This window comes from Cherax quadricarinatus, chromosome 5, assembly GCF_038502225.1.
Source record: "Cherax quadricarinatus isolate ZL_2023a chromosome 5, ASM3850222v1, whole genome shotgun sequence".
In the NCBI taxonomy this organism is placed as follows: domain Eukaryota; kingdom Metazoa; phylum Arthropoda; class Malacostraca; order Decapoda; family Parastacidae; genus Cherax; species Cherax quadricarinatus.
In genome coordinates, this window is record NC_091296.1 from 59,595,483 (window position 1) to 59,609,502 (window position 14,020).

The following is a 14,020-nucleotide window of genomic DNA, read 5'->3' on the forward strand; positions in this document are numbered from 1 at the left end:
AGGGGTGAGGTACTGACCACCTCCAGCCAGGGGTGAGGTACTGACTACTTCCAGTCAGGGGTGAGGTACTGACCACCTCCAGCCAGGGGTGAGGTACTGACCACTTCGTCAGGGGTGAGGTATTGACAACCTCCAGCCAGGGGTGAGGTACTGACCACCTCCAGCCAGGGGTGAGGTACTGACCACCTCCAGCCAGGGGTGAGGTACTGACCACTTCCAGTCAGGAGTGAGGGGCTGAATACCTCCAGCCAGGGGTGAGGGACAGACCACCTCCAGCAAGGGGTGAGGGACAGACCATCTCCAGCCAGGGGTGAGGTACTGACCACCTCCAGCCAGCGGTGAGGTTCTGACCACCTCCAGCCAGGGGTGAGGTACTGACCGCTTCCAGTCAGGGGTGAGGTACTGACCACCTCCAGCCAGGGGTGAGGTACTGACCACCTCCAGCCATTGGTGAGGTACTGACCACCTCCAGCCAGGGGTGAGGTACTGACCACTTCCAGTCAGGAGTGAGGGGCTGAACACCTCCAGCCAGGGGTGAGGGACAGACCACCTCCAGCAAGGGGTGAGGGACAGACCATCTCCAGCCAGGGGTGAGGTACTGACCACCTCCAGCCATTGGTGAGGTACTGACCACCTCCAGCCATTGGTGAGGTACTGACCACCTCCAGCCAGGGGTGAGGTACTGACCACTTCCAGTCAGGAGTGAGGGGCTGAACACCTCCAGCCAGGGGTGAGGGACAGCCCACCTCCAGCAAGGGGTGAGGGACAGACCACCTCCAGCCAGGGGTGAGGGACAGACCACCTCCAACCACGACTGATCGACTGGCTACCTCTAGCCACGACTGAGGTACTGACCACCTCCAGGAACTGCTGAGGAACTGACCATCGCCCTCTATTGCCGAGGGACTGACCACCTCAAGCCACGACTGAGGGACTGACCATCTCGAAAAAAACCCTTCCACTGCCTCCTGCCTTCAGTCGTCTATATTCGACTGAAGAACACTGTTGCAAAGGTGAAACATTTCGCCCTAAAAAAGATAAGCGTTGCGCACGGGTCTTGGTAATGTAGTTGTCCCTTTGTTGTCAAGAATTCGACCACCGTAAGTAAATAAAACACGATAAGCGGTTTATGGCGTTTACCGAGATGTTTGGTCCACTAGGGGCGAAACGTTTTCCTCGGTAAATGCCACAAACAGTATGAGGGAGGTAGATTTTATCATTCATGAATATTTGACAGTCATTTATATAGTTGTAAATGTTAGTAAGTTCAACGTCAGTGGTATGACAGTCAATAAAGTTCAGCGTCAGTGGTATGACAGTGGTTAAAGTTCAGCGTCAGTGGTATGACAGTGGTTAAAGTTCAGCGTCAGTGGTATGACAGTGGATAAAGTTCAGCGTCAGTGGTATGACAGTGGTTAAAGTTCAGTGTCAGTGGTATGACAGTGGTTAAAGTTCAGCGTCAGTGGTATGAAAGTGGTTAAAGTTCAGCGTCAGTGGTATGACAGTGGATAAAGTTCAGCGTCAGTGGTATGACAGTGGTTAAAGTTCAGCGTCAGTGGTATGACAATGGATAAAGTTCAGCGTCAATGGTATGACAGTGGTTAAAGTTCAGCGTCAGTGGTATGACAGTGGATAAAGTTCAGCGTCAGTGGTATGACAGTGGATAAAGTTCAGCGTCAGTGGTATGACAGTGGATAAAGTTCAGCGTCAGTGGTATGACAGTGGTTAAAGTTCAACGTCAGTGGTATGACAGTGGATAAAGTTCAGCGTCAGTGGTATGACAGTGGATAAAGTTCAGCGTCAATGGTATGACAGTGGTTAAAGTTCAGCGTCAGTGGTATGACAGTGGTTAAAGTTCAGCGTCAGTGGTATGACAGTGGATAACGTTCAGCGTCAATGGTATGACAGTGGTTAAAGTTCAGCGTCAGTGGTATGACAGTGGTTAAAGTTCAGCGTCAGTGGTATGACAGTGGTTAAAGTTCAGTGTCAGTGGTATGACAGTGGTTAAAGTTCAGCGTCAGTGGTATGACAGTGGATAACTTTCAGCGTCAGTGGTATGACAGTGGTTACAGTGGTTAAAGTTCAGCGTCAGTGGTATGACAGTGGATAAAGTTCAGCGTCAATGGTATGACAGTGGATAAAGTTCAGCGTCAGTGGTATGTCAGTGGATAAAGTTCAGCGTCAGTGGTATGACAGTGGTTAAAGTTCAGCGTCAGTGGTATGACAGTGGTTAAAGTTCAGCGTCAGTGGTATGACAGTGGATAACGTTCAGCGTCAGTGGTATGACAGTGGATAAAGTTCAGCGTCAATGGTATGACAGTGGTTAAAGTTCAGCGTCAGTGGTATGACAGTGGTTAAAGTTAAGCGTCAGTGGTATGACAGTGGTTAAAGTTCAGTGTCAGTGGTATGACAGTGGTTAAAGTTCAGCATCAGTGGTATGACAGTGGATAAAGTTCAGCGTAAGTGGTATGACAGTGGTTAAAGTTCAGCGTCAGTGGTATGACAGTGGATAACGTTCAGCGTCAGTGGTATGACAGTGGTTAAAGTTCAGCGTCAATGGTATGACAGTGGTTAAAGTTCAGCGTCAGTGGTATGACAGTGGATAAAGTTCAGCGTCAGTGGTATGACAGTGGATAAAGTTCAGCGTCAATGGTATGACAGTGGTTAAAGTTCAGCGTCAGTGGTATGACAGTGGTTAAAGTTCAGCATCAGTGGTATGACAGTGGATAAAGTTCAGCGTCAGTGGTATGACAGTGGATAAAGTTCAGCGTCAGTGGTATGACAGTGGTTAACGTTCAGCGTCAGTGGTATGACAGTGGATAAAGTTCAGCGTCAGTGGTATGACAGTGGTTAAAGTTCAGCATCAGTGGTATGACAGTGGATAAAGTTCAGCGTCAGTGGTATGACAGTGGATAAAGTTCAGCGTCAGTGGTATGACAGTGGATAAAGTTCAGCGTCAGTGGTATGACAGTGGTTAACGTTCAGCGTCAGTGGTATGACAGTGGATAAAGTTCAGCGTCAGTGGTATGACAGTGGTTAAAGTTCAGCATCAGTGGTATGACAGTGGATAAAGTTCAGCGTCAGTGGTATGACAGTGGCTAACGTTCAGCGTCAGTGGTATGACAGTGGATAAAGTTCAGCGTCAGTGGTATGACAGTGGATAACACTATTTCTAACGTACACATTGTGTGCACCTGGTATACTCCGGGTATATAATGCAGACATATTGGTATAGGGATGTTAATGCCAATTTATGTCAGGATGACAGATACACTAGTGAATTATTTGGCTGCTAGAGCAATGCAAATTGAAAATATAATCAATATTACGCTGCCGTTCTTACCATAACAGTAAAATTCTGAGAGCTGGTTTAGTAATAGTGGTAGTAGTAGTAGTAGTGGTAGTAGTAGTAGTAGTAGTAGTGGTAGTAGTAGTAGCAGTAGCTGTAGTAGTAGTATTAGCAGTAGTTGTGACATTTACAGAGCATTAACAACGTTGGTAATATATATGTCGTGCCGAATAGGTAAAATTGGTCAGTTTTCAAGAACTCATTTAAAATTAAGTCCTTTTTAAAATTTTCTCTTGTACGTTTAAAGATGTATTTTTTCATTTATGCTAATGTAAAAATTAATAATTTGGTACCAAAAGAACCTTAGAAAACTTTCCTAACCTTATTATAACAAGCGCAATTTAATTTAGTCTAATCCAACTACATATATTTTAGAAAATTTTACAATAATTTAATAAACAAACAATGCAATATGTTTTTTTTCGTTAGGTTCAGAATGATTTTTGCGAAATTATTGCATACACAAATTTTCAGTTGCCTTATTCAGCAAGAAGAACGTTGCTGTTTAAGCCAAAACCGATTAAATAATGATTACAAGAAAAACTAATCATCACTCTTAAAAATTTACTTCATATACGTCAATAAAGTCTTAATTAACATATATACTTCACCTTCCCACTTGGCTGCTTACACTTGACTACATGTGCCTCTAATATACTCAGAGATCGTGTATTCATAAAATTAAATCCAAGAAAGTCATAAATAAGCACCAGCCAGAATGACTTCATTCATTACTAGCTTCACTCTCTCCTCTAGAACCAACGGAGGCATTCTGTTGGGTTCTTCCTAATGGCACTCAGAACCTGCAGCTCTGATTTCCTGGAAGACGAATGGCGAAAAATCAGAGAGATCCTCTCCAGTTTATATTTGCCTGCCACCTACGGGACAGTGGAAGGAAATTACAGAGAACCAATAACACTCCGAGAGACTAATTTAATCTTCCATACTTCCACGGTACCTGAGAAGGCTTCTAGCCGGTTACATCCCCGCCGTCTCCACCATTACCAAAGTCATTACTAGACCTAAGATGATTAATACCAACCCGAGCAGAATGCAGGCATCGACGTCCCTTATCATAGCTGTAATAAACTATATGTGGGTGAGACGGATAGAGATTTATTCAGACGCCTCAACGAACACAGGCACGCTTGTCACACCAGTAATAATAACAACACCTGCTCTTTGCGTCGTAACAACACCTGCTCTTTGCGTCATAACAACACCTGCACTTTGCGTCGTAACACCACCTGCTCTTTGCGTCGTAACACGTCTTCACACATGGATTGTAACAGTAGTTGAGTTTTTTTCTAGAACACTTTGAGTAAGTCACTAGCGCCTGTAGTAATATAAATTATATGGAGCAATATAAAAAAAGTTGACAGATATAAACTACGACCATGAATGAACCTCTCAACACATAAATACTATGACAGCAAGTTAAGTAACCATTATCAGTTAAGGAAAACATTAAATTATTAATGCTAAGAGAGAGACCTAAAAGTTCCCAGAGGTCCCTACAGACACCCTGGTAATTATAAAAAAAAGGTATGAAGTAGGCGGAAAGGATTAAGCAGTGTGTAAACTGTCAAAATGTGTTCCATAGTCAGCTGCACGAAAGTACGCCACAAGCTAGACTGAGAAAGAGGGAGGCAGGAGCATCCACTAACAGGGGCCTATTGGTAATTCCCCTTATGCATGGTGGGAGGCTGTTGAAGTCTTGGTTTGTATCGCCTGCCCAGTCTTTTACTTTCGTAGGGAGTGATTTCTGTGTGCAGATTCGGGACCATTCCTTCTAGGATTTTCCAGGTGTATATTATGATATATCTCTCTCGCCTGCGTTCCAGATGTGCGCGTGCGTGTGCGTGTGCGTGTGTGTGTGTGTGTGTGTGTGTGTGTGTGTGTGTGTGCGCCAATCCTCAGTAGGCACAAATTGGTGTAAAAATAACGATTCCTGTTGAAAAGGAGAGTCAAACACCCACGTCCTGCCGAACCCTGTATAACTTACTGCTCGTCTGTAGGGCCCACCTGGCACACCACAAGGGTTGGTCCAGGGCGAGGCTTTGTTATCCAAGAAAGAGAACCAGAAAAAAAGCCTTGAATTATCTCTGATTCATACCAGAAACTCCATCACAAAGAAGGTGGAAAGTTTCTAGTTTGTGGGACCCTCAGACTCACACACTCCTCAGCACACACCATCATTCACAGTTCATGTAGTCAGGGTCACAACCCACGACTCCTCACCTGCTCTCCGGACAGTATATCTGTGCTTGTGATATACTCTCCATATACTTAAAGATGAAAGTTAAGACACATGTGCAACATCTGGATATCTTTATTGCAGACGTTTCGCCATCCAGTGGCTTTATCAATACAGATTCTAGGACATAATTGTCAGTATTTTATACCTTTCTTGCACAACTTGTCAGACACTGCAACATCATGGAATCTTGGTTCAGAGGACATCTACAAGACCTTCTTCACGGCTGCTACAACTAACCCATCTCTTTGGGAAGGACCTACTTCCACTGGGGAATCCCACCTACCAGTGACTATGCCCTCGTCTGCTACACGTCCCTATCCACTGACGCCTATATAACCGCCAGTCTTCTTGCCTTTGCTCCAGATTCTCCTCCACCACGATGCTGTGAACACTAACTCCAAGGCTGAGGGACTGATTACCTCATCTTTTGTATATAGTTCTACTGCCTTCTAATTATGTTCTAGAATCTGTATTGATAAAGCCACTGGATGGCGAAACGTCTACAATAAAGATATCCAGATGTTGCACGTGTCTTAACTTTTATATTGTCAGTATTTTATACCTTTCTTGCACATACTTAAAGATGCTTGGTATCCAAGCAAAACGTTGTCTCCAGTATTTCCATTCTAGGTCAGTGGTTGTCACGGTCTTCTTACCGAGTACAATAGATTTACGACCCACTTCCACTAATGATTTTGTCCACTGGTGACTCCGCCTACCACTGCTCCACCTCATCAGTATATAAGCCCTGTCTCCACGAGTGTGCTGCACCTTAGTCAAGACTGATGACTGAACATATCGACTCCAGCGTGAGGGACTGATTACCTCAAACTCCTCATGTTCTTTCCTTCTCTGCGTTGGACTGAAGAAGCCACTGAGTGGCGAAACGTTTCCAGAATAAAGATACCCAAATGTTGTACAAATGTCTCATTTATCAACAATAGCTTTGCGTTGCCGTGAGACTGTGAAACACTAAACACTATTGTGGTAACGAGTGTAAAAGTAGTACCGCTGCACTGTCCTGTAAGTAATCACGGAGCAACTTCATACACAGAACTGTAATTTAATACAAAGTTCACTGGCTCACTGCCTTTCGCTCTGTTCTCTGTTTATGAATACAACTTGATTGCAATTACGGAGACAAACACTCGACGAATTACTGACAGTCCCAGCGCTTCCTCCCTTAGCCAAGCCTTTCCCATCTTAAATACAAACTCAGGCGCTGTCTGGCAGGTATCAGCCAGCAACAATCACCCGAGCCAGGGAAGGAGCAGATATCCCACAAGTGCTGATACAGCTAACGGTGGCAAAGGTATTTAGTAATTCTGCCTCCCTTAAAATATAGAAACAAAACGTACCTGACATCTGGTGTGAGCTGTGTCATGATAAACTGTCAATCTGTACTTTGCTTTGATGAAAATTAAACATAAACCACGGTACGGGTGGGGATAGAACTCATGGCAAGTGAGTCGTTAAACTTCAAGTCACTGGCCTGGAGTTTACGACTCACTTGTCATAGTTACTAACACTACCCGTACCCTGGTTTGTTTGCAATCGTGTCATTACGATTTCGTGAGTCGGACACAATTCTTCATATTCCACATCTCAACCTTCAGAACATGGATACCCCTGACACCCGTATTCATCTAGTAGTAAATTGGTACCTAGGTAATAAATGACGGCTGTGAGCTGAAGCTTTGGGAAGGGGGGGGGGTTAGTATACTGATGATAGAGTTGGGCTTTGAAGTGAGCTAAAGCTGGATAACAAATGAGGTGTGCTAATAACACTTAACCTGTAAACAACCTGAGGTAGCTTAATAGATCTAAAATTGTAAATAAAATGTGGTAGCTTAAATAGCTCTTACAGTGTAAATAAGATGTAACTTATTTAGTTCTTAGATTGTAAAATAAGATGAGGTGGCTTAATAACTCTTAGATTATAAATAAGATGAGGTATCTTTATAGCTCTTAGACTGTAAATAAGATAAGGTAGGCTAACACCATCTAACTTGCAAAGGAGTTAAATTAAGCGGAACTCAACGGCATAACAGTTCTTAGCTTACAAGTGAGCTGAGGTAGGCTAGCAGCTCTCAGCTTGTAAATGAGCTGAGGTAGGCTAGCAGCTCTCAGCTTGTAAATGAGCTGAGGTAGGCTAGCAGCTCTCAACCTGTAAATGAGCTGAGGTAGGCTAGCAGCTCTCAGCTTGTAAATGAGCTGAGGTAGGCTAGCAGCTCTCAACCTGTAAATGAGCTGAGGTAGGCTAGCATCTCTCAGCTTGTAAATGAGCTGAGGTAGGCTAGCAGCTCTCAACCTGTAAATGAGCTGAGGTAGGCTAGCAGCTCTCAACCTGTAAATGAGCTGAGGTAGGCTAACATCTCTTTGCCTGTAAATTTAACGATGTTAAAAAAAAAGTGGGAAAGGCTCCTTACTGGAGCCGGATGGTAAAAATGACATTGTGTTGGCACTTTATTGTTTGAAGCCTCGACTATTATTGTCGACCCTTTGTTGGCACCAGCTAATTGTCGAGCATTAGCAGGTATAAAGAGGAAACTTTCTCTCTCTCCTCACAGTGATCGTCTCGACTGCTGCTATTTTGCCGCGGGAGTTACAACCGAGCGGGCTTGTATTGCTTTCTCTAATTGCCAAATCTTCAAGAATTTCTCATAATCTTCATCATTTCCTCTGTCTCTCTCACTACCTGGATGCTCTCTCTTTAATTTGTGTTGCCTATTTACTTTCTGGCTTTAGTTTGTTCTGTGTAACACAGCTTTAAGGCGGCAGAATTTGGCCAGTATGTAGAGACGTGTTTCGGAAAATATTTTATGAGTGGAGGTTGTCAGTGAACCGGGTCAGTGTACAAGGGGACTGAGGTAAACTCAGTGTGTGTGTGTGTGTATGTATATATATATATATATATATATATATATATATATATATATATATATATATATATATATATATATATATATATATATATATATATATATATATAATTACTGGTGTAAGACATTCATCCCTTTATGAACTTCTAATTCACACAAATTATAAATGTTTTGTGTATAAAGTCAGGGATTTAAACTGGCGCAACGAAATTAAATTAAATCTTTATTTGAAGACACTGTATTACGCCATCCATCCCGGGTGGAAATGCATGCCTTAAACTGTCCAGGGAATATCAAATTTTTCAGGGAGTATCAAAGCGCTTTGCTGATGGTTTTGTTGATCAGTAAGAGTCGGAGTGCATCTACTTGGATTTTAAAAATATATTATCAACGACTACTGTTGATAATATATGTGATTTACACGAAGCGCTGAACATGACTTATGAAACACATGGAGACGCATAGCTCGACTCAAGAAATCGTAATGACACGATTGCCTGTGCTAACTTTCCTATGGTGTAGAAATATACCTAGTTGGATGAATCTTATTGTGGCTAGCTGGTCTAGTGGCTAACGCGACGGGCTGGAGTTTTGAGACTCTATGACCGCGGGTTCAATCCCGGCCGGGGGTATGGTTTTGGGGAGACGCATAGGTTCGATACTCCGTACGCTTAGCACCTCACACACGCACGCTACATGTATGTATTCATCTAGTTGAAGCTACTGCAACACACTAAATTGTTTTTGTAAGAAAGAAGAACGCATTGAGTGGGTTCTTGTGAGGCCTCACAAGGATCAGTGTCTCGAGTGTATTTATAAATGATACTGTCTTTATTTGCTCGACGAAAATGATCAAAATGACAGAACCTGGCTACCAGGAGAGTGTGATAGACTGACGGTACCTGGCTACCAGGAGAGTGTGATAGACTGACGGTACCTGGCTACCAGGAGAGTGTGATAGACTGACGGTACCTGGCTACCAAGAGAGTGTGATAGACTGACGGTACCTGGCTACCAGGAGAGTGTGATAGACTGACGGTACCTGGCTACCAGGAGAGTGTGATAGACTGACGGTACCTGGCTACCAGGAGAGTGTGATAGACTGACGGTACCTGGCTACCAGGAGAGTGTGATAGACTGACGGTACCTGACTACCAGGAGAGTGTGATAGACTGACGGTACCTGGCTACCAGGAGAGTGTGATAGACTGACGGTACCTGGCTACCAGGAGAGTGTGATAGACTGACGGTACCTGGCTACCAGGAGAGTGTGATAGACTGACGGTACCTACCTACCAGGAGAGTGTGATAGACTGACGGTACCTGGCTACCAGGAGAGTGTGGTAGACTGACGGTACCTACCTACCAGGAGAGTGTGATAGACTGACAGTACCTACCTACCAGGAGAGTGTGATAGACTGACGGTACCTACCTACCAGGAGTGTGATAGACTGACGGTACCTACCTACCAGGAGAGTGTGATAGACTGACAGTACCTACCTACCAGGAGAGTGTGATAGACTGACGGTACCTACCTACCAGGAGAGTGTGGTAGACTGACGGTACCTACCTACCAGGAGAGTGTGATAGACTGACGGTACCTACCTACCAGGAGAGTGTGATAGACTGACAGTACTTACCTACCAGGAGAGTGTGATAGACTGACGGTACCTACCTACCAGGGAGTGTGGTAGACTGACGGTACCTACCTACCAGGAGAGTGTGATAGACTGACGGTACCTACCTACCAGGAGAGTGTGATAGACTGACGGTACCTACCTACCAGGAGAGTGTGATAGACTGACGGTACCTACCTACCAGGAGAGTGTGATAGACTGACGGTACCTACCTACCAGGAGAGTGTGATAGACTGACAGTACCTGCCTACCAGGAGAGTGTGATAGACTGACGGTACCTGGCTACCAGGAGAGTGTGATAGACTGACGGTACCTGGCTACCAGGAGAGTGTGATAGACTGACGGTACTTACCTACCAAGAGAGTGTGATAGACTGACGGTACCTACCTACCAGTAGTGTGATAGACTGACGGTACCTACCTACCAGGAGTGTGATAGACTGACGGTACCTACCTACCAGGAGAGTGTGATAGACTGACGGTACCTACCTACCAGGAGAGTGTGATAGACTGACGGTACCTACCTACCAGGAGAGTGTGATAGACTGACGGTACCTACCTACCAGGAGAGTGTGATAGACTGACGGTACCTACCTACCAGGAGTGTGATAGACTGACGGTACCTACCTACCAGGAGAGTGTGATAGACTGACGGTACCTACCTACCAGGAGAGTGTGATAGACTGACTGTACCTGGCTACCAGGAGAGTGTGATAGACTGACGGTACCTGGCTACCAGGAGAGTGTGATAGACTGACGGTACCTACCTACCAGGAGGGTGTGATAGACTGACGGTACCTGGCTACCAGGAGAGTGTGATAGACTGACGGTACCTACCTACCAGGAGAGTGTGATAGACTGACTGTACCTGGCTACCAGGAGAGTGTGATAGACTGACGGTACCTGGCTACCAGGAGAGTGTGATAGACTGACGGTACCTACCTACCAGGAGGGTGTGATAGACTGACGGACTGACGGTACCTACCTACCAGGAGAGTGTGATAGACTGACGGTACCTGGCTACCAGGAGTGTGATAGACTTACGGTACCTACCTATCAGGAGAGTGTGATAGACTGACGGTACCTGGCTACCAGGAGAGTGTGATTGACGGTACCTACCTGCCAGGAGAGTGTGATAGACTGACGGTACCTACCTACCAGTAGAGTGTGATAGACTGACAGTACCTACCTACCAGGGGAGTGTGATAGACTGACGGTACCTACCTACCAGGAGTGCGATAGACTGACGGTACCTACCTACCAGGAGAGTGTGATAGACTGACGGTACCTGGCTACCAGGAGAGTGTGATAGACTGACGGTACCTGGCTACCAGGAGTGTGATAGACTGACGGTACCTACCTACCAGGAGAGTGTGATAGACTGACGGTACCTGGCTACCAGGAGAGTGTGATTGACGGTACCTACCTACCAGGAGAGTGTGATAGACTGACGGTACCTACCTACCAGGAGAGTGTGATAGACTGACGGTACCTACCTACCAGGAGAGTGTGATGGACTGACGATACCTGCCTACCAGGAGAGTGTGATAGACTGACGGTACCTACCTACCAGTTGAGTGTGATAGACTGACGGTACCTACCTACCAGGAGAGTGTGATAGGCTGACGGTACCTACCTACCAGGAGAGTGTGATAGACTGACGGTACCTACCTACCAGTAGAGTGTGATAGACTGACGGTACCTACCTACCAGGAGTGTGATAGACTGACGGTACCTACCTACCAGGAGAGTGTGATAGACTGACGGTACCTACCTACCAGTAGAGTGTGATAGACTGACGGTACCTACCTACCAGAAGAGTGTGATAGACTGACGGTACCTACCTACCAGGAGAGTGTGATAGACTGACGGTACCTACCTACCAGTAGAGTGTGATAGACTGACGGTACCTACCTACCAGGAGAGTGTGATAGACTGACGGTACCTACCTACCAGGAGAGTGTGGTAGACTGACGGTACCTACCTACCAGGAGAGTGTGATAGATTGACGGTACCTACCTACCAGGAGAGTGTGATAGACTGACGGTACCTACCTACCAGTAGAGTGTGATAGACTGACGGTACCTACCTACCAGGGGAGTGTGATAGACTGACGGTACCTACCTACCAGGAGAGTGTGATAGACTGACGGTACCTACCTACCAGTAGAGTGTGATAGACTGACGGTACCTACCTACCAGGAGAGTGTGATAGACTGACGGTACCTACCTACCAGGAGAGTGTGATAGACTGACGGTACCTACCTACCAGGAGAGTGTGATAGACTGACGGTACCTACCTACCAGGAGAGTGTGATAGACTGACGGTACCTACCTACCAGGAGAGTGTGGTAGACTGACGGTACCTACCTACCAGGAGAGTGTGATAGACTGACGGTACCTACCTACCAGGAGAGTGTGATAGACTGACAGTACCTACCTACCAGGAGAGTGTGATAGACTGACGGTACCTGGCTACCAGGAGAGTGTGATAGACTGACGGTACCTGGCTACTAGGAGAGTGTGATAGACTGACGGTACTTACCTACCAAGAGAGTGTGATAGACTGACGGTACCTACCTACCAGGAGAGTGTGATAGACTGACGGTACCTACCTACCAGTAGAGTGTGATAGACTGACGGTACCTACCTACCAGGAAAGTGTGATAGACTGACGGTACCTACCTACCAGGAGAGTGTGATAGACTGACGGTACCTACCTACCAGGAGAGTGTGATAGACTGACGGTACCTACCTACCAGGAGAGTGTGATAGACTGACGGTACCTACCTACCAGGAGAATGTGATAGACTGACGGTACCTACCTACCAGGAGAGTGTGATAGACTGACGGTACCTACCTACCAGGAGAGTGTGATAGACTGACGGTACCTACCTACCAGTAGAGTGTGATAGACTGACGGTACCTACCTACCAGGAAAGTGTGATAGACTGACGGTACCTACCTACCAGGAGAGTGTGATAGACTGACGGTACCTATCTACCAGGAGAGTGTGATAGACTGACGGTACCTACCTACCAGGAGAGTGTGATAGACTGACGGTACCTACCTACCAGGAGAGTGTGATAGACTGAGCAAATGAAATGATAGGTGATGAAAGGAACCCTGGCAATGTGGGTTTCTATATCGCGATTAGCGGACGGAAGATCGAGCCTCCACTGTGGCGCTGAATCACCCACTCGTACATAATAATAATAATAATAATAATAATAATAATAATAATAATAATAAATCAATAAAAAATTTAATGGTACACTTTCAGCATAATGGAAACCGGAGGAAATGACAACTGACAAGACAAGATTTCGTTCGGATTTTTAACCCCGCAGGGTTAGCCACCCAGGATAACCCAAGAAAGTGAGTGTGTCATAGAGGACTAACTAATTTCATAATGAAGATAATAAAGCAAAGAAACAAAAGCAGTTTGTAGTTTGTTAGGTTTAAAACCTATCGGCTGAGTCATTAAAGTTGCATGGCCATTCTAAAATTTATTATTTAGAGTTGTATTCATAATTTATTTATAAAACTTCTCTTAGAATGTTATACTGTTTTTTTTTGTTTAATTTATTAGACGTAAGAATTGATATAACACTTGAAGGAAGGAAGAGCAATCACGCTGCAGCCAGGGATAAAAAATGTCTAGGTTCAGTTTCTCCCATCAACAGCCCCCATTACCAACATTCAGAGACTTCCCTGGAGAGGGTTACCAGCAGTCACCTTACCAGCATCAAGGGTCCTTCCTGGTGGGTGTTACCAGCATCAAGGGTCCTTCCTGGTGGGGGTTACCAGCATCAAGGGTCCTTCCTGGTGGGGTTACCAGCATCAGGGGTCCTTCCTGGTGGGGTTACCAGCATCAAGGGTCCTTCCTGGTGGG